The sequence below is a fragment of the Mytilus trossulus genome, chromosome 12 (assembly GCF_036588685.1).
Source record: "Mytilus trossulus isolate FHL-02 chromosome 12, PNRI_Mtr1.1.1.hap1, whole genome shotgun sequence".
NCBI classification, from domain to species: Eukaryota; Metazoa; Mollusca; class Bivalvia; order Mytilida; family Mytilidae; genus Mytilus; species Mytilus trossulus.
In genome coordinates, this window is record NC_086384.1 from 31,220,839 (window position 1) to 31,244,292 (window position 23,454).

Genomic DNA, 23,454 nt, shown 5'->3' on the forward strand with positions numbered 1-23,454 from the left:
AACGGGTGATAGAGCATGTTGTTACCCAAAGAAAACATTGTCAACTGCGGCGAATCCAAGGTTGACAATGTCTTTTTGACGGGTAAAAACTTGCTCTATTACCCTCTCAGCTATATTTTTTACATGTATGTTTATTACATTTCAAAGTAATAAATTATGACGTCTTCTACAACCAGTAAAGCGAACAATTGATCATGCGTATCCGTGAAAGGTACATGTAATGTAGTCTTTGCATTGGGACAGGATAAACAATTTCTCTCGAAATCTTTCTTTTTCATATGAAGTATAACATACAATATATTCATGTATTAGGTAAAGCGTTTTTATATAATCGACAATCTGAAGTGTCTGTTTTGTGGAACATGTTTCAAAAGTAGTTCGCAAACAGATGTTATAAGATTTACTAGATATGTATGTCATTGTATTTATATGTTGTCTTCTTAATTAATAAAACCACTAACTTTAATCAGGTATTCCACACGACGTTTTCTTAATTTAAATGAAGAAGCCCTTACATGATGCAATTGCAATTTGCAAGACATTTTTATATTAAAACTGGAACTTCTGAAGCTTCTTGTTATTATTGAATTCACCCGAAATTCGATATTAGATCTTAACGACTGATGAATATGTTCTTAAATTAAAAGTTATTATGAAGGCAGTCTATACCGTTTTCAGTGTTGTAGGATTTATACCATTGATACATTTGGTTTGCTTTCATTAAAGGTTGTATATTGCTTTAAGTATATTTAAGACTGACAAGCAGTAAGACAATGACAATCAAAACCAAGGAGTAAACAAAGACTCACAAAACCAAAGAACATTTACACAATAGTACATCAACAGTTATAAATAATAACTAAGAAACAAAACAAACTCCACTAAAAACCGGGTGTAAAATCATCTGCTCCGGAAGGGTAAGCATTTCCAGCACTGTATACGGCACCCGTTGTGCGTGTTATTTCGTTGTTCAGTTCGGTACTGATAAAAGGGTATAATGACTGAGGAAGAATATCAGATGTGATTTCTGATACACTTTTGTCATAATGGCCAATCAGCTCATGATGGCGACCGTACAATTTCTTGAGAGATGACTTTTATGTGATTGATTTATAGCCCTGTCTTAGCAACTTTTGAGAAAGAAAAACAAAATCAAGAGTGATCTATAACATTTGATACGTTGGATTGACTTATTGATTGTTGTTTCCCCAACTTACTGTGGTAAATGTTTCATACATAATTAGAACAAGTACAAATTCACAACGAATACAAAAGATAGGTCTTGCAACAGGGAGTTAACCAGGATGACAGGAGAGAAGTTTAGAAGGCCAGTTGGAAATTAAGCTATATTTGGTAGGATCAGACATTTACGTCACTTAGGTAACACTGAAGTAGCATGCAGAGAGTGTGTCACTCTCTCGGCGGTAGGCATTGATTCAGCCTCACTATTAAGACCAAAGTTGCTGCGAATTGATACATGCTGTACAATCAAACAAGTACTCTACGTTGTAAAGGGTTTTAGTGCCGGATGGAAGATGATAAAACGATAACTAAATATTTATACCTTAGTATTTTTTTTTTAGTTTTAAACATATTTATTTATCGTGGATTGGGAAACAAGTTTTGCAACTTATATTAATCCCTTTCCACTTTGCGGGTGCGAGTGCTGCCTTGCAGCGGCATTAGCCTAGTACTCTTTTTCGAAATCTACAAGGGTGTCTTTAACGTGCAAGTAAAAAAAGTATTTGAAAATATCCTAACAAATCTAAACTTTAAATTCTCGTTATGTGTCATTTCATATCAATTAGAGTTCAAAATGGACTCACATATTATTGATAAATAAAAACAAACAATAATACTATTTTAAAAATAAAGTAGAAAACTGTTGTGATTATAAGCCAGATTGAATATACGCTTATTTAAAGAACAATTATCATAATTTACTAAATTCACCCTATATATACATGTATATATGTATAAAAAATATATGGCATGCTTACTAATACTACAACTCTCCACAAGTGACCGATAGTCATGATAAGATTTTAAACTGCATATTAATAGTAAGTAGCAGTGCACTTTGTGGAAGATAAATATTTGGAGTTACAATTTTTTCTGTTATCTGTTATAGGTCTTATATCATAAGGTTTGTTTCGGTATGTACCGTAAAAGTGTTCAAACTGTTTGCCACTGTGCTGGTTAATCTAAATTCTAAGTATATGAGAGTATATAGGTACATATATTAGGTATGCGTAGTAAGTTTAACATGTTAAAATATGTTTTTGTTTGTGGTGTTAAAATTAAAATTCAAAGCGGGAAGTCTCTAATGAAATGGCAAAATCCAAAGACAAAACACATCAAATAAATAATCAACAACTGTCATATTTCTGACTTGGTACAGACATTTTCAAAGGTAGAAAATGTTGGATTGAACCTGGTTTTTATAGCGCTAAACCTCTAACTTGTATGACCGTTGCATCATATTCCGTTATTTTTACAACGATGCGTGAACATAATCGGTAAAATAGTCAAATAATGGTTACAGTAGTCATCACTGTGTTACGTTGTATATTTAATATCCGATTCAAACTAGTTAGTACTTTTCCTGTAATTTATTTATTTTTAAAAGTGCATGCATTATACGTAACGTATTTGAATCATATTATCAATAGCGTAGAAAATGTCACCTATCGTCATTATATGATTTAAACCCTGTGTTATTTCTAGCAATAACATTAATACCTCACTGATTCCAACTGTACTAGCTCTTCGTCATAATCAATTTATGTAAAGCGTTATTGAATTTAGAGTGTTTACAATCGGGGAGCATGTTTTCTCAAATTGAGAATAATTCATGATGAATTTAATATGCACAGTATCTGCACAGTATATTAATGAACAAGAATTTGTTTCTATATCAGTTTAAACAAGTGCAGAATAGTTTTTTGAAACGTTATTATTTGCTTGAATATCGAACAGTTATCTAACCTGACACGAGGTTGATGATTTACAATCCCAAATGAGGCTGAAGATACTAAATATATATTCAATATAAAGTCGAAGAAAACTGATGATGTTATTAATAAACAGAGGACAATGATGAACAGAAAACCGACATTCTACAAATCACAAAATAAATAAAACTGAAGATTCATCCACAAGAAATCTACCAAAAACCACAATGTTCTCAATCAATATTTAAACTGAAGAAAAATAAATAAAACTTATATGAACATTAATTTTTTTGGGGGGAACTGAACTACATTTCATTTTACTCTTAAGACGCCTTAATGAGCAGTAGCAATATAGTTGGAAAGTTGCTGTTCACAGCAACAGGAATCTTCAAAATATACCAAGCCCGATTATGAATGTATACTTATTTTGTGTTTTATTTTCAATATACTATTTGGTGTCGTATCACTAATTGAATATCCCTATCATTTCACTGCTATAGAAATAGTTTATATTTTACCAAAAATCTTACTTAAAAAAAAAAGTAAAGGAATTTTCTGAATTGTAAATATATCACCTTGTGCTTGCCAATTTCTAAACGATGTTTAAAGTCACGAAGAGAAATACAAACGTTCGAAAGTTACCTACTACTAAAGATTATCCTTTGTTTTCTTGAAATAATAGACAAGCATACTATTGTTGAAGTCCACAGGATGACCTATAGTTGTTAATTTCAGTGTCATTTGGTCTCTTGCGAATAGTTGTCTCTTTGACAGTTACTCTACAACTTCTTTTTATATGGAGTCTATTACTAATCAAGTTTAAATGCAAACTCCTTGACACGTACATTATGGCTTGCAATGGTCTAAATAAATTTCTCTTTCACAAATTTTTCGTTTTTGCAGATTTGTTTAGGTAAACAAAGACATTACCTTTTATGTCAGAGATAGACTGCTTTAACATTTGTTCGAAATTAGAGTGGTTGAATTCGTGTTTTGGCACGTATTTGCCAATTATCAATTGGATTATGTTTGCTTACACTATTCACTCTATATAAATAAAAGATTAGTTGTTATTGCCGATGAGAAAACTCTTCACAAGAGACCAAATGACACAAACATTGACACCTTTAGTCACCTTACGGCCTTCAACGCTGAGCAATAAAGGCAACAGTAGCATACCGCTGTTAAAAATAATATATCAATAGAGAAAAAAACAAATCCGTTTTACAAATTAAAACTGAGGGAAACATTTAAGAGAACTACGACACAACTTGTTCCCGTTTGCTATTGTAGATTGGTCTTCTAAAGGACAACATGTGTCGTAAAACATGCAAAACATGCTAAGTTGAAAGTTATTATTTATTCCAAACCATTTAAAATGAAAAATTACTATAAATATCACAATTGAATCAAATTAAAATATTTGAAAATTACAATGATCATGATGCAAAGATGTATGTTTATTTGATACATTTGGATTTAAAAAGCTTAACTTACACTGCACATAACCCTATAAGTCATGTTCTTTTGTCTATAAATTGCTAGTTCCATGCTTTCGATACAAAAGAACCTGTATATATATAAAAACATAATTAAGTATTACTATATTATTTTTTAAAGCATTGAAACTCTCAATTAATTGATTGTTTGTTGCGTTCAGTGGCATATATTCCACATTCATCTTGTAACTCGTTACAAATGTATGTTAGTAACATGAACCAAAAAAAATCAACATTCAAAGATTCACTTGTATCATATCACGCTGAAACCAAGTGCGCTATCTGTCTATATTTAGTATTTTTATTGTCAGATTAATTAAAGTTACCATGAAACATCTGTATTTATTAACCCATCCTACATTTATTTTATAATTAATTAGTGTAAGGAAGGAAAGAAACCAACTTCTTTATAGACAAATAGATCATCAAAATGCACTTTATGCTCAAAGTTCAGAATATCTTATATCATAGACAGTATGCAGGGAAAAAACGTCACACTTAGAGAACATTTTGTAAAATGGCCTTCAAATAATTTATTTCTTGATAAAAGATTAATCATGTTCATCTATAATTGGTTTTCTTTTATAAATTTCTATTTGGATGGAGAGTTGTCTTATTAGCACTCATACCACATATTTCTATATCTATAAAATGATGCGAAGAAAAAAAAAAAGTAAGGTAAGTGTTTGAAATTAAACATCACAAAACAGAAAAACTTGTCAGGTTATCCAAGCCAGACAAGACATGTGACATACATATTCCCGATTTTATTTGTAAATATTTAATTAAAAAGCCTTCGTTTAAACATTGTAACAACTACATTGTATAGCTGTGTTTGGCCTGTGTTATATCAAATATTTTATTATATCTATGCAAACCATTTTTATACTGATATACAATGTTCATTATTTTATTTTAAAGTTGATATGGCTCCTGTCAGAAAGGACGACACCGTAGCAGTTTTAAAACTTGATTGAAATGGACTTACTAAAAAATTGATGCTATATGTTATTCAATAGTCTTTAATGTGTGCTTATTTGACGAAATGATCAGCATGTGTGCCTCAATAAAAAAAAACATTTTTTTTTATTACATTTGAAGTATGGTGTGATTGATGATTAGACACAGATACATGTAGCTATGTAAGACAAATAAACAGGAAAACAGGAAACATCGAGATCTTATGTTAAAGATGATCAACTTGAAGGATACTAATTGTGTTCTACATCCTTGTTATCGTGTTTGGTTTGTTAGTTTATAACATGATCAAATGTTAACTTTAAATTATCGTGACAAAGGTGCCAAATGTCATCATTGTAGACGGAGCTGCGATTCCTACAGGAAAACCTTATTTGAAATCAAATTGAAACAAGGATGATACGGTTAATGTGGCAAATTAATTTAGTTTCATGAAAAAAATCTCCTTTATGGTGGTGATTTTTATTTCTAGAAGACCTTTTTGGTTTGTCTTAGGACGTCTTTTTTTTCTGTTCAATTATTAAGTTGCCCCTTAGTATCTTCTTTTTGATTGTTTATACATATATAACTTGGATCAAAACGATATCCTATCCATTGAATACACTTTTTTTCGATTACAACTGACCGACTTTAGAAACGCGCGTAGATGACTCTCATATAAGAAATTTTGAATGAACTATATACTGATTAAATTTGTTTCTCATGTACCTATTCGAGGGAGACACTGTGTTTACTATCAATTACACAAACTGTTTTATGGGTACTAGTATCTTTGTCAATTAACTATTTTTTTTGTTGTGCTTCATAAACTCCACTAACAATCTTGTTTTCATTGAAATCTTTGTTAGATTTATAAGAATTTGTGTATTAATGTTCTAGTCAGATGTGTTGTATATTTGTGATGCATGTTTACACATGTCTGTGTGGATTAATTATAGTCACATATTTCTTAATTCATTAATCTGAGGTCTTTTATCAATTAAACTGGTGCAGTTGTTTTCGGTTTTGCATTTAGCAGCATACTTTGAGTTGTAGAGTTATTAATGATTAAACTAGACAAAACAACCAAAGATTTTATTCTTTAGAACAATACTTAATATTAATAACTTTGGATGCATATGTATGTAAAATATCTGAATATCGAACAACAATTGCATATTTATACAGTTATTGTGTCGTTTATATGTCTGCATTGTCCTCTTTGATAATATTTGAACTTTGACACAATGCCGTGTACATTAGAATTGTCGTTGTCGTTGACGGGATCAAATGAATCGTTTGACTGAAAGACAAAAAGACATTTAATCAACATATTTGTATTCTTGGATCATTTATGTATTCCTGATTTTTATTTTTGTTAATGTGTTTTGACTTAATGCCTGTAAGTGCTTGTTTGTTACATATTAGTTTAGTTTTATTGAGATTGTGACATTTTTACCTAGTATGTCTGTTTGGTTTGTTCAAACATCTTTGGTAATATATTTAAATTTGATGTAACTGTCATACACATGAGAGGATCAGCTAGCTATAAAACCAGGTTTAATCCACCATTTCTATATGAAACTATGACTTTACCAAGTCAGAAATATATTATTTGTTAACTTTTGATTTTGTCATTTGATTAAGAACCTTCCGTATTAAATTTTTGTATCTTCTCATACCTAATAACAAACTTTAGGAATTTCATATACAATATACATTTTACGACAAATTCAGAACAAAAAGGTCTTCAAGGCAGTTTTGTGATTAATTGTTTGTTATTTTTGAATGTAGTTATGATATTTTAAATGACTAGAACGTCTCGATAAAAGCCTTTTTGCGCTCATGTGGCGTAAATCAAACATCAATCAATCAATCAATCAACTTTATGGATAGAAGGATGAATGTAGCTAAAACGATGATTCTTAATTTGCTGATGGTTTCATTATGCTTAAGATAATTATAACTAATGAGATCAAACCTTCTAGAAGACTTGATTCTTATTCAATTTCTATGAACCTACTTTTTATTGGTTGAATTTACCGTCATATCCACAGTTGACATGTATTGAAGTCACCGTTTGAAATGCTGAAATTCAATCGATCAATGAAAAATAACCGACAATAAACATTATTCAAATGAAAATCGCCGTTTGAATTGAAAATCTGATTCATAGATAAAGTAAGAAAAAATAGGTTTGAACGTTTCATTTGCATAACGTTATGGTTTGTTATAATGTTTAGGTTTCTCAAAACTTTCGTTAAAAATTATAGTCTAATGGGTATGATAAATAAAGGCAACAGTAGTATACCGCTGTTCAAAACTCATAAATCCATGGACAAACACAAAATCGGGATCACAAACTAAAACTGAAGGAAACGCATTAAATATAAGAGGAGAACAACGACACAACATTAAAATGTAACACACAAAAACACGGAATAAGCATTAGACAAAATCATATGAGAATAACACATATAACATCAAAACCAAATACATGAATCTGGGATAGATAATTACCGTGACACGTAACAGTTTTCATGTATGTTCGTATTCCTGTGAATATGCACCGATTTTTGGTTTGGTCTTACTGGCATTCACAATAACAGTTTCCATTGTACTTGCTTCATTATGCATTATATACTGAATTCCAGTCGTGAAGAAATCATGGTAAATTTGTTTTGATGTTTTCCTTTGTCATCCATCAATCTTATTAAAAGTACTATATACTTTGATAAATAACAAATATAAAAAAATATGTTCGAATAGAAAAGTCATTAGATAGTTAAAAACAGGTAAACACAAATTCTAAGAAGTAATTTTAGATGAAGTCCATGATTAAATCAGGAATCAAAATAAAAAAAAGATATTTTGATCTATTGAATTCCTTTGAAGTCTTTTGTTATTGCGTCAAAATATACATTGCATTGTCAATCCCAGTATAGTGAATTACTCCTTAAATTCATATTATACTACTCAAACACATTAATTATATACCACGTTTATAATTAAACACATTATTTTGTCGCGTGGTATTTGTTATTGTTCTACCTTTGAAATAAACATCTTACATATATCGCTTTTCCATTTTTTCCATCGTTGTTTTGTTGATAAATCGTGCTATTATTGTTAATTTGGTAAAGTACAACTATATCGTTTCAAAGTTAATATAAGCTTTGTATCTTATAGATATTTCAAACTATTGTATACTTTAACATATTTAAGGCAACATATAATCTGTACTTATTTGATGTTAAAAGTGTGCATATCAACAAGGAACGGCTCTTTAGTGATGTTCGAGAGCAAGCCAGTTCCAGTCTTAACCCTCAGGCAAACGTTAAAAAGTTGATAATATAACTTTGACAATACAAACATGTGCACTAAACATTTGTTTCAAAAATAGTAATTCATGTAAATATATTACAGAAAAATATATTTGACAGAGGTTAATAATACTCAAAAAGCCTAATTGAAACTACAGTATTGAAAAATACATTATTTATAAGAGCAGCCAAAACAATTCCATACTTTTTATGCACATGACTATGTCTAGAGACAAACATTTTACGGGTAAATTGGTTATGATGATTTAAATGTATTATCCATTGTTAAATGATATCGTGTTTTAATGGTGTATTGACACATACATGTTGGACATACTATTATATCTTATTAAGTAATGCTTTAGAAAGGACGACAAGCAAAGTAAGTTGCTCCATATACAAGTTGATTATTTACATTTTCATATGATTAATTGGCATGATAGGAGAGTATTATTTCATAGTTTTAACGTTGATATTAAATAATATGATCAGCGTTTCAATGCGATTTTGAAATTGATGATATACTGAAAGAAATTAATGTATCACTGGCATTTCTCAAAGGACGCATGTAGAATATATCAGAAAAAAATTCGGGAATAAATCTTACCTTGTCAACATTGGACATTTTTAAAATCATTGATATTTTCGTCTGGAGAAAATAAACTCAGCATAGATACCAGGACTAAATTTAGAATATACGCAAGACGCGCGTTTCGTCTACCAAAGACTCATCAGTGAAGCTCGAATCCAAAAAAGTTAAAAAGGCCAAACGAAGTACGAAGTTGAAGAGCATTGAGAACCAACATTCCTAAAAGTTTTGCCAAATACAGCTAAGGTAATCTATGCCTAAGGTAGAAAAGCCTTTGTATTATAAAAAAATCAAAAATTTGTAAACAGTAAATTCATAAATATAACCATATCAATGACAATTCATGTCAGCACAAAAAAGTACTGACTACTGGGCTTATGATACCCTCGGGGGAATAAATCTCCACTAGCAGTGGCATCGACCGAATATTCCATCTCACGTTTGTACAACAAACTATTAGTTTGTGTAAATCTAGGCGTACCAAAAAAAAAACAATCAGTCTAAAGCTGTAATAGAAAATAAGGTGATGTGGTATGAAAGTTATCTTGTGAACTTTAAAAAAATACAGTTACCATATTTTTCCTACAGTTTTTACCAATCTCAATAGCCTAATCAAAATTGGCCTTGTCAAGTTATTTTCAAACTTATCTTACAAGTTTTGTACTTAAATTTTCACTTTTTATATAACTTTGCTATAACACTTGATATCGACATTTCGTGATGAGTAACACCAATAACTAAGCGCTATCACAAGACATGATTGACAAAATTCAAAAAATGAACTTCTGTATCAATTAAGGATATTCTGTAAAATATTTCATACAATTAAGCATACATTGTAATCTTCGTTTTTTAAGATACAATTATTTACGTTAGACAATTTATTTACTCGGGTAGAATAGGAAAACCACACTTTTCATGCGCTTTTCAGATCTCACCTCAACGAACGCTTAATGTTATATATTTAAAAGCCAAGGATATATAAGAGCAGAAAAATTAAAAAAAAAGATGATTACTTTTATTGTACTAATGCTTTTTGTAAGGGAAGACGTCACAATTCCAATAAAGGATAACACAAAGTAAATTCATATTTTTTTTCACTAACCCCAATCCCCTCTCTTAACCTGATATTTAAAAAAAATTGATTGACCAATAAGGATATTTTTATATATGTACATTTATAGCGGATATCGATTCACAAAACTTGCAGCAATTTTGAACCTCACCTTTAAATTATTTAAATGAAGTTTTTTTTTATCCTTCATTTATTTTTTTATGTCGTCCCTAAGGCTGCTGCATTTTTTATTTTTACCAAAGATTATCTTAAACTCATATGTCAATAGCATTCCCTAATTTTCAATACAACCATTTAGCTGATTAGGATTTTAGTCCTTAATAAATATTTGTGTTGCAGTAACTGTGCGTCTTCTTTGCACTGAATTTTCATCGTTTTAGCTGAAAAAGAATTGCAATATATTCGGTTGAAAATCTTGTTTCCTTTAGAAGTTCGATTTTTTTTTGTGATTTTGAGAATGTGATTTTTAAGAGTTGAGTGTTCCCAGAGCACATAACATTTGTGCCTGGAACATGTAAGTAGCGTGTATTCCGATATTTGTTTGGGTTTTGTTAATTTTTTTGTACATAAACATGATAAATTAGACCGTTAGTTTTCTTGTTTCAACTGTTATATCATATTCATATTTGATATTTTTTTAGCCGTTTGTAGCTAACTATACTGTATGGCGGTGTGTCCTATAGTTTTTAATTTCTTTGTTATTTTGGTCGTTTGTAAAAAGATATGTCCTTGGTAATTATACCACATTTTTCTTTCTTTATGTATATAAAAACGCGGGAAAAACTTATGAACTTCAATTAAAACGAATCCTGTACCCGATGGACTTATTGTAATGGTCGTCTGCTTTATCTCTAAAGATTTCAAACATATACTTGTATTTCAAGATCAACATCAAGGAATAATTTTAATTTTAGTTGAGACACTGACATGTTGAATCGGTCAACTAATTAGTAATGTTGACAATACAATTTGACTTATTCTTGAAGTGATGAGTTCGTTCAGGGATATTTCTACTAAAACAAAATTGTAATTGAAAGTAAAAGTCTTCTTATGACAAAATGACAAAATATTTCGACAATTAAAGTCGGTCTAGATAAAAATGGCGTTATCGGTGCATGATGCGTGGTGATATTCACCGATTCAACATTTCCATCATTCAAATATTTAATTTAATCTATAATAGAAAATAAATTAACGTATTTGCAATTTCAACTAAATGCGCCCACATGCCTCGTAATGAATCTGTGATGTAACATTTGAGAACATGCAACTACTACGAAACACAACTGTGAAAATGAATATGAATATAGTTGCTTGGTTAACATGAAACTTTTAATGTCATCTTCCGATTTCAAGGATAGATTTCTGTGAAATAAACTTAAAAGAATTATAGACAGTTTATAAAATATATATATTCATAGTTGCTAGAGAATCTATATATGGTTTCTGGTCAAATATCTTAAAGTTTCAAAACAGTAACAATTACATGTTTTTTTAAGTCAATTATTGCATTGCTTTTCTGTCTGACACTGTATCTCATTCAGAGTGTAATGCTTTCTGCCTGCAGTACAATGTTTAGAAAAATTAAGTTATTTTTAGAATTGAAATAGTGTTAAAAGATAAAAGATTTGAAATATTTTGCGAACATGTTTTAAATTAAATCGCATTTTTTAAAAATGAAAAATAATCAAATTTCTCTTAAGTGGAATAATCTTCAGCTGTGTTATTATGCTTTATATGCAATGGCCTAAATGCATACTGAATCGCTATTTCGCGGCATTCAGATTTATATGTCATGATCAGATAACATTTGCAAAGATAAATTACATTCATGATGATGCACTGTTACCGTCAGGAAGCACATGGATTTCTATAAATTCGAGTCCTCCTAGTTGCGAAACACAAATGTATACATGAATTACTTAATAAATGATTCTCAAAAATTTTGTGGATACATTCATATTTTGATTTCAAATTGAAAGTTAGGGAATATCTGCAGATATAAATTATCTAAATTCCCGTTCACTTTTCACTTAACATGACAATGCGGTCAGTAACCACTGTATTAAAAATTTCAAATAAACATTACGACAGATGCCAATAATTCAGTTATTCTTGAGAATCTCTTGTTACTCATGATTTTTTCAATGTAATCACCCTAGTTTTTGTTGGGTTCTGTGTTGTATTTTTACCCCTATTTGTGACAAACTTGTTCACCATTCAAGATCATAGAAATTGTTGCGACTGGCGTACAAATGCGAGGTTTAGCGCTATAACACCAGGTTCAATCCACCATTTTCTACATTTTAAAATGCGTGTACCAAGTCAAGAATATGACAGTTGTTGTCCATTCGTTTGATGTGTTTTATAATTTGATTTTACCATATTTGAATATGGACTTTCCGTTTTTAATATGTTTTTGTTTTGAAAATGTACTGTTGTTAATTTATTCGTCATTTTCATTGCAACTAGTTATATGTCTTTCCTCGATTGACGAGTCTGTTTGCCACTTTTGAACATTGCTCGTGTTTCTTTGGCACAACTTTCTGTAATATTTTATCCTCACTGCTCTTCAACTTTGTACTGGTTTGGCTCTATAACTATTTCGATATGAGCGTCACTGATGAGTCTTATGTAGATAAAACGCACGTCTGGCGTATTAAATCATAATGCTGGTACCTTTGATAACTCTTGTTTTAATAAAATCAATAATGATCGGCATTTTACTCTAAAATAATAAGAGTCACAGGGTGTGCGGGACATTATACGAAAAAAAATAATCTGCTTCAGTGCGTTAGTTCAAACCCCATATGGAATGAACTGCGCCATCTTTTTCGTATTGGTCACAATCACACTGTTTGTCAGATTATTTTATAGTGTTAATTAACAAAAGACAATTCGATTAGTGACCTATCAAAGTAATAAAGTTTTTTTTTTTAAATAAACAACATACTTCCTTTGGTCTTTACAATAACAAAAGTCAGCAGCAGTAACGCGATAGCTTTTGTAATGTTTTGTGCATTTATTTTAATCTTTCAACATCAATGACTTCATCGTTTGTCCGGGCGTTTTTATTAAAGGACATAACATCACTACATTAGAATAAACCACTTATAATTACTCTAATTAAAACATGCAGGGTCTCATAACGATCGTTTTGAACATTATTAACAAACTATGTTCCTCTAAATATAATTATATAACGTAAGATAGATGAATATGGATGCATATTCAATATATCAATTTAAATATAGCATAATAGACCTTGAAGATGTAGAATACTACCACTATGGTAATGACAAATATTTAGATCTTATACATATGTTAAAAGACATGGCTTATAAAAACTAAGTTATGACACATTCCCCATTTCCTTTCTCAATTTTATGAAACAAAAACAAAAAAACGCACATGGCCATGAACTATTCAACACATTCTATCCCGCATAATTAGTTGTTTAGTACTTCTTATTTTAACCTACCTTTTACTCTGGTTTTCAGTTTTAATACTTCTAAAATGTAAATAAATGCATAGAACCTAAGACACGTTCAACATGCACCTTTGCTGCTAAATGGTCTATTTCGTTTTGAATGCGTTGTTTTTGTGATAGTACTTATCACCAAAAAACCCGCAGTAGTCTCATTGCGATGCCTACGTTCAAGACAAAACTAAAGTTGTTTTCGATTTTGATAATGCATCAAATTTTTATACTGTATTACAAAAATTAAAACTGAAACATGTGCACCGTTATCGTCAAATGTGGGCGTCCAAAGTTGCAGTATTAATATAATTTGTGCCCAGTGTGGCGCAGACAATATCTTGTAATTGATTTAAAGTACTGAACAACGTCAGATTTAATCTGGAAAATAATTAAGATAACAATAGAATTTAAAAAGAGAAGGTATGTTGGAAAATACCAAACACAGTTATTGTTTGTACATCAGTAAATAGTTATCAAAGGTACCAGGATTATAATTTAGTACGCCAGACGCGCGTTTCGTCTACATAAGACTCATCAGTGACGCTCATATCGAATTAGTTATAAACCAAACAAATACAAAGTTGAAGAGCATTGAGGATCCAAAATTCCAAAAAGTTGTGCCAAATACGGCTAAGGTAATCTAAACTACTTTTGCTTCATTTGTCAGTTTAAACTGCAAATGTATGTGATACACATCAAAGAAAAACAGTACCTAAGTGGGTTCAAAAGCCATAGGTTCATTGAGAGAAAACAGATCCGGTGTACAAACTTCTAGCTGCTTTCTTTACATCTTGTTTTGTAAATACTATGTCATCAACTGCTATTGTTTCTGCTTCTTAAGCAGCTTCTTTTGTCAGGAACACCTCAACTATAAGAGGAAAACAAAAGAAACATAAGGAACACGAACGTGCAACAAAAACTATTTCATAAAAACTGTCATATTACAAATACAAAAGTTGTAAACCTATAACATGTCTAATGTAACGTTGTGTTGTTTACTTCATGAAATGCATTTGATCTTGCAATCTATCCTTTTGTTTTTTTTTGTTGGATTGACTAATATTGACTGATTTGGGAAAAAATACACAAGTTAAGTTCTTACACCTTATTGCCAATAATGACCTTCATCCTGTTATGTTTTCTCCAGTTAAGCAAATAGAACTTCCGAAATGCATACAATTAAATGGACCTTAGTGAAAGAGAACAGACCATCTGAGGTCAGCATTGTCTTAGCTGTTATACATTGATTAAATTCAAGGAGGAATATTGTTTATATAAAGAGGGACGAAAGCTATCAAAGGGACAGTCAAACTCATAAATCAAAAACAAACTGACAAGGCCATGGCCAAAAATGAAAAAGGCGAACAGACAAAAAATATTACACATTACACAACATAGAAAACTAAAGACTAAATAACACGAATTCAACCAAAAACTAGGTGGTCCGAACGGGTAAGCAGATCCTGCTTGACATATAGCACCCGTCGTGTTGCTTATGTGATAACAAATTCGGTAAATAGTATTATTCGGTAGGTCACATTCGTTCGTTTGATGTGTTTGGACTTTTGATTTTGCCTTTTGATTTTGGACTTTCCTTTTTGAATTGTCATCGGAGTTTAGTATTTTGTGTTTTTACTTTTCATGAAAGGGAAGGGGATTGTAGTTACGACGGATAGAACATATCCGATATCATTTGTGAAACGGTTATTCCATAACAGTCTACCAACTCGTGAAGGCGTCCGTAAAATTTATGAAGGAATGATTTCATCTTCACCAATTGGATCAAGAAAATCATGATAGGAAATGCAAGCACGGGAATATCATATCAATTGGGAGATATATGCCCCGCATTGACCTACATCAGGAACGCTTAGGTGAGTTGTTTGGTATAATATAGGATTACTGAAGAACTATTAGGTAATATATGGCCATATGCTACGTAGGTAGACGAGGGAAGATAAAGACTTGAATAGTTAGATAAATTAGAAAGTTCAAGCATTATAAAATATCTTTTGTATTGTCCTTTGTCTTTTTACAGATATTTCTAAACAATATTCTATTCATAGTAAGGCAGGTGTCAGGCACTATGTATCCGTTGTCAATAATAGTTTCATAAAAAATTATGTTATTAGTTCGTTGAGTGTTTTTGTTAACTCATAATAAACCGGACAGCGTTAACCCATTCGTTAATATGTTGTTGGTCTCTTCAAATATGTTTTCATTGTTTGACATAATCCTTGACAGAATCTAAATGGAATTAATAGTTATAATTTCTATTTATGAATAAGATATCATTGTACCCTAGTCCTTTACATTGACACATTATGGTATGAAGTATTTTTTCCAAATGATGAAATAGTTTCTTATAGAGTGACAAGACGAATTTATATTTTAATACAATTTTGTAAGCCTGAAGTAATAAATATTGAGTATGTTAAGAATCTGGTTCTTTGTAATACAAAATTTTCAATATCATGTTAAATATGCTGATCGAATCATAGTTGTTTGTGGTTATGTTTGCAAATGGAAGCTTTCCTCCATAAAGGTTATGTTATCGGCAAATCAAATTAATGTTGAACATATCTGTAATTTAAAAAAAATAGTAGAACATCTGTTGACTCACAATCATACCAATCATATTGAACAGTTATAAAACATAGACATCAGTCATCAAAAAATAAAATATAAACAATACTTTATGATTCCAAAATCATATGGTATGTATGCTCTCTTCAAAATTTTATTTTGACGGCTTTTCCTTTTTTATTAAATTTGCGATGGCAACCTCAAAAGTGATTGTTTTACTTTTTTAAAAACTTTGTTATACATAAGAATTTAAAACAGTATCCAATGCTGATATTGCTATACTGTGGTATTCCAATAAAACAACGATTCCATAATGACTGGATCGAGTTAACTTGAAGATCGACTAGTATATGAAATTTCTAAGATCACGGCCGTACAATGACCTATACTTATTTATGCGTCATGTTATTTCATGTAGAGAATTGCATTGTCTAATAAACATATGGCAGTTGTTATCTAATAGTTCATATTTATATTCTATTGTCGATTTATTTTGTTGCACTTCATTATACGTTATTTTCGTCTTATAGTTGGTGTGTTGCCCTCGCTTTTAGTTTTTAACCCTGATTCGTTTTCTCTCAATCGATTTATGACTTGTGAACAGCTTCTTTATTTTGACTTTATTTTGCAAAACTTCAACGTTATAGTTTAGAGTATATCCTTTATGCTTAGGTTTTGTTCTGGGAATTGGATTTATTGAACTGAGTCGAAAGTGGGTGTCCGGAATGTGGCAATATACTCCATTTTCAATAACGATCAAGAAAATCTAATATCAACTCCAAACGATTCCTTTATGCTTTTGGCTGTAGGTTGATTTGTTTGTCTCACTTCGTTTTTTGAAAGGTAGCTTTAATGCTTTCCTATCCTGATTAAAAGACAAATGAAAATTGATTATGACGAAGTACACTTTACTTTATAAATTGTTTAAAGCAATCGTCAAATCAGAAGCGCAGACGATATTGTTTTGATCTCACAGTGACATATCTTATAAAGACATGTTTTTAATCTTGTCAATTTAAATATGCTATAACGATATAATGACGATCCCGAGTTATAATTTTTGTTTTGTCTTTGGCAATTGGTCTAGAATTGAGATGTTTTTGGTCAGCTGACATTTCTATATTTTGTAAAGAGACACATACTTGTTTATTTTTAAAGTAACCAGATTTGTGTTGAAGTATTTGGAACATATTTTTTACAAAACACTGCTCTAAATTTGTGCAATTACGGGTTTTGTTGCATCAAATATATATATTTTTTTTAAATTATGGATATTAACGTATGTATCTTACTACTGCAAAGCTCTGATTCCTTGACCGTATATGACTAAATTTTGTTTGTCCTTGATGGTTTATAGCTCCTCATCTTTTTAATAATCGTTGTTTAATCAACATCACTGAGTAGACATCGATGGTTGAAATGTGCATTTAGTTTATATTGTTTCGAAATAATTCAATTTCATTATATTTTAATGATTTTATAAAAAAAAAATTAAAAATTATGTATTTGTACATTAATCGGATTTAAAAAAATCATTCGTTATCCGTTCGTAAAAATTAGTACAAATAATTTGAGTCAAGTCAAAAATCATTTTTTCAAAAAAGGGATTCCTGTTTTCTAACTAAGGATAAGACTGTATCTGGAAATTTGGATCCACAATATTTTTCAACTTTCTATCTGTCTGGATTTATAACTATTTTAATCTGAGCGTCACTGATTAGTCTTATGTAGACGAAACGCGCATCTGGCGTATAAAGTTATAAGCCTAGTACCTTTGATAAAGAATTAGAAGCAATTACAAAATACTTCTTTTATGTAATATATACTTCTTATATGTAATATGTAACAGTTAGACGTCTCAAAAAATATCATTTTTTTGGCAAATGAAAGTTAAATAGAATTATATCAGACATCAGGGAGGAGTACACCAATAATAATTTACATGAGCAATGTAATTACATAAACAAATTTGTGCACACTGCATAACGTGTGTAGCGGATTATTTAACAGTGTGCACCACATTTTTAATGATATTTCGAATAGACAGAAAAAATATTACAGTAATTTCTTATAATTTAATTATAATTCAATTTTAAACTATAGAAAACCATGAAAACAAAGAAGATGACATCATGGTCAAATGACTAAATGATGTATATGGACTGATAACAAAGTTACGTCAGCCAATCAGAAGACGCGTTACATTCAAAATTAAATTATATAGAATTATATCAGACATTAGGGAAGAGTACACCAATAATGATTTACGTTAGCAATGTAATTACATCTCATGTAACTCTATAGTATGCCATAAACTCAGTGTTATCCTCTTATTTGTTTCATAATGAAATACTTCAATCTATAATTTAAAACTATATTACATGTAAACTATCAGGGGGAATCTGTATATTAAATTGGTATGTACGTAAAATTACATTTATATTAAAAAATAATCTTACTAATGGCCATTTCTTGGTGTTTTATATGTTCAGACAGTGCTTATTATGTTCCTTCAAATAAGCAGTTCTAATATTATGTCTAATTTATTACATGCATGTGTCTTATAATAACTTCTTTAGAATAACAGAAGATAAATCGTGATTTCTATAAACTAGTATGCAAAATACTGATTAACTATGGGTAAAAAGTATTATGAATAGTAATCATCTTTGTAGGTTATATTACAAATATGGTTCACTTTTCTGTCTGTCGGTTAACAGACTTGATGATCAAACCATTATTATCATGTAATTTCATCGTATTTTCTGCAAAAAAAAAACTTCAACAATGCAGTGTGTTTGGGTTTAATTTCACTTACAAACATCCGCGGAAACAAAGTAAAAAAACAGTCATATTTATATATGATACACAAGAACATATTTCTATACCAACACATTAATGTGATCGATAAGTATTAAAGAAATAAGAAAAGTTTTTGTTTTTTCGACGACACAACAGATGGAAGTTTCGTTCCCAAGGGTGTCACAAGTCCACCAGTCAGCGCTGAGATCAAATGCAATATTAGTAAAAGGATCATTTTCTAAAAATGTACAGTTCTTTCGACACACAATACACTGGGGTAAAGCTGATGACCGTAATTGCATTCACGGTCATCCCAAGATGTCGGACGATAAATTAGGTCAGTTTCTGTATTGTCTGTTTAAGTGTTTTTATATCATTTTCTTTACAATTCATACATTGAAACGATGCAAATTTATAAAAGAATCACTCGGAAATCACTAATTACTTCCGAGAAATGTACATGAAACGGGAAATTCGATTTGAAAAAATCGCTCAGATGACCGTAAATCACAATCGAGATGACCGTAACAGAATCAGTGATTCATAACAAGAGTGACCGTAATGCCTTTTAAGATGACCGTAATTTGTAAATGATGACCGTAACTTTTAAAGGATGACCCTCAATTATAAGAAATATCCGTATTTATATAACTACCTTTTTGTATCAAATAATTAATCGTGTTGGTATAAACATATTAATATGAGTGTATTATCCTATAGGTAGAAGAAAATAAGTCGTGCTTCAAATGCAAAGATTACCATATGTATCTGTTTTACAGTAGAGGGTATAATTTTTAAAATGACTTTGCAAAATGACATGCTACAAAAGCGCGATAAAATGACACCTCACAAGTATAATGAAAAAAATGCGGTGCACAGCCTCCAACTGCTCGACAAAAGTGTTTTTTTTTATTTCTGGGATTCCTCTTATGATATAAAATAAATACACATTTTTAAAAGTTTCAATGCATGTAAACCCATTGATATTATATCGTATTCCATTTTGTCGTGCAAATAAAATAACAGAAATATTTAAAGATATTATACGACTAAACTAGTGAAGGTGAGCTCCAGCAAAGTAGATCCTTAAAATAGTCTTGTACGAATAGCGTATCACAAGGCGGAACGTTGTCAATTTGTATATAAACAGAAAATTAATGGTATTCATACAGTCAGGATTTTACTTCTTCAAAATTGTCTCCCCGTTGCGCCAGTTCATGCTCACAATCGTAGAAATGGAAGCCATTGTAGGGATGTCAATTTTGCTCTTGAAAACTGATAGATTTATCTACATAGTACCATTACGATCGATCGTTATATATCAGTTATATCTTAAAAGACAAATGTATCTACTAGCTAATGAGCATCAGTTAATGATCTTGTCTGCATTGATTCAACTTAAAAATATTGTTTGTTCGGATGTCAGGTGAAATTTTTGAAAATTCTTAAGCATTTAAAAAAATTATAATTAAATATTTCGTGCCATGGAAGGGCTGACTAAACATTTTCAGTGGTTGAAGATTATAAACGCTAGTTATCACACACAAGAAAGTCATATTTGTTCGAAGATATCCATTTTCATCATCCAAATTAAAAGACTGACGTCAAGTACTTTTAGACAAAAATAGCTATACGAACACACCTACTCTGTTTTTGTGATTCATTAGATAGGTATTTCACTTGACCTTTATATTTCATCTTTTCGAACTGTGATCATGGTGATGTTTTGACGTTATAAAATCAACCTGTAGCTTTGATATATAAAAATGATAGTATATGAAGTGAGATGCTATATCAAATACTTTTGCTTTGTAAGATAAAATATACACCAAACATGCTCAAACATAAAAAGGTGCACTCGACTTTCTCTTTCCGATACAATCGTTACCTATTTTGGGGATTTTTTTCATGATTCACATAATGGAAGGGCAGACACGAAAATTTTTTTAACTAAATTAATTGATATGTTCTCCGTCCGTGGTAAAAAAAAAATTAAATAAATCAGATTATGCATTTTCTACATCCAATTTATAGATACCCATTTCGTCGGCTTGATATCTTATTGTTTTGCATTACTATGTAATAGATACATTGAAACCTTATGCAGATGGTGTTTTAAAAAATAAAACATTTCGTAATTGAGAAGAAAATTGCCTTTTTATTTGTTTCTATTAACTTTTTAAAACTTTGTTACTATATCAAACATTACAGTAAATATTTATCGCTTTCTCGATAAACAAAGAGCCTCGATTCTTTTGTTCTTTTTCAAAAGTGTCTCCGCCTGTATATATCAAGCCCACTTAAGATTTTAATATGCTTCCTCTGAAACCATACACATGGGCTCGATTACCAAATATTCGTATGTATTATTAATGTTTTTAATGCTCCATTTATTGGCATTAAGTTTTTCTGGTATGTGCGTACATTCGTCCGTTCGTCTGTTTGTTTGTTCGTTTGTCCAGCTTAGAGTTAAATAAAATTGAAACTTAGTACACAATTTACTTATGGTATGATCTTTTTAATTCTAATGCCAAATTACAGTTTTATCCCATTTTCACAGTCCACTAAACATAAAAAATGATAGTGTAGATGAGGCATCCGTGTACTAGGGACAAATTCATATTTCTTCAAATTTTCGTCGTATCGCTGTCAATTTGTGTTAACATTTTAACGTCGTTTTCAATGAATATTTCATTGTTTACGAGAAATATGCAAATTAACTATCATTGTCATAAATTTAAAATACGGCCAATTATATTATAGTTTAAAAAAAGAAATTTATGAAACATATTTATATCCGCTAACCGAGCCCCAATTGAGATCGACAAACTCAACAAAAAAGTTTTGAATACAATACGGATATTTCTTAGAATTGATGGTCATCCTATAAAAATTACGGTCGTCCTATATAAATTACAGTCAGTCTATACAAATTACGGTCATCCTTTACAAGTTACGGTCATATTTTTACCAATCTTGGTCATCCTTGTTTTATGTTACGGTCATCTTGAAAATATTTTGATTATGATTTACGGTCATTTTAACGATTTTTTCAAATCGCATTTCCCGTTTCATGCACATTTCTCGGAAGTAATTAGTGATTTCCGAGTGATTCTTTTATAAATTTACATAGTTTCAATGTATGATTTGTAAAGAAAATGATATAGAAACATTTTAACAGACAATACAGAAACTGACCTAATTTTTCGTCCGACATCTTGGGATGACCGTGAATGCAGTTACGGTCATCAGCTTTACCCCAGTGACAAGAGAATTTTAATTCTAAGTGTCCTTATACCACTTTATATTTGCCTGTCCCAAAAGTTTTGATTCCAGCGTCACGGACCAGTTGTTTATATGTAAATAGCTACTGGGTGTACCAGATTATACAAAAGTCATATGGTATCGTTGGTGAGTTATGACTTTCAATACTGGTGGACATTCTGTTACCGAGATATTACCAGCCAATAAAACTGTTGTACTGGAATGATATATTATTGATCCGGTACTTTTTTTGTTAATTTTCTGTTGATCAATTTTGAATAGTTTGACACTTTTTTCGTTTAAGGGACTTTCCTAATTGAAAGTTCTATTGTTTTGTTATTTTTGTTATTTTACTTTTAACAAAGACATTAACAATCCATATGCTCATTTAGTTACCATACAATTATTACGGTTAATGTTATTGTTTGAGAAACAAAATGGCCTCTTCATGTCATATTTAAATATTTGTAAATTGAAAATTTGTTATGACAGTGCACGAGCACTGATATCTATTGCTAAGTGGCGGTGCCCTTACAATGACCTGTTGTTTGTTAATCTTTGTAATAAATTATATTAATGAATAGTTGTCTCATTAGCAATAGTATCTGTCCAATGTTATATCAAGCAAACTATACCCATGAGATTCACAGACAGCTAGAGAGGGAATGAATCTATTAATTGTAATAAAAATTAAATTATACCGCGGTTGATTTAACGTTTTTCGCCCAACTGCCCTCTTGATCTACAGGTGTAGTAAAGGTTAAGATATGTCTTTCATAACAGCTTATGTTAACGCTCGACAATTGTTAATATTTTAACACTCTTTTCATTTCAATTTTCTTCTTTGTCACTGAAAACATATCGGTATTAAATATTGAAATCAACCTTACATATAATAAACAGTACAAAAACGGACCAAAACAA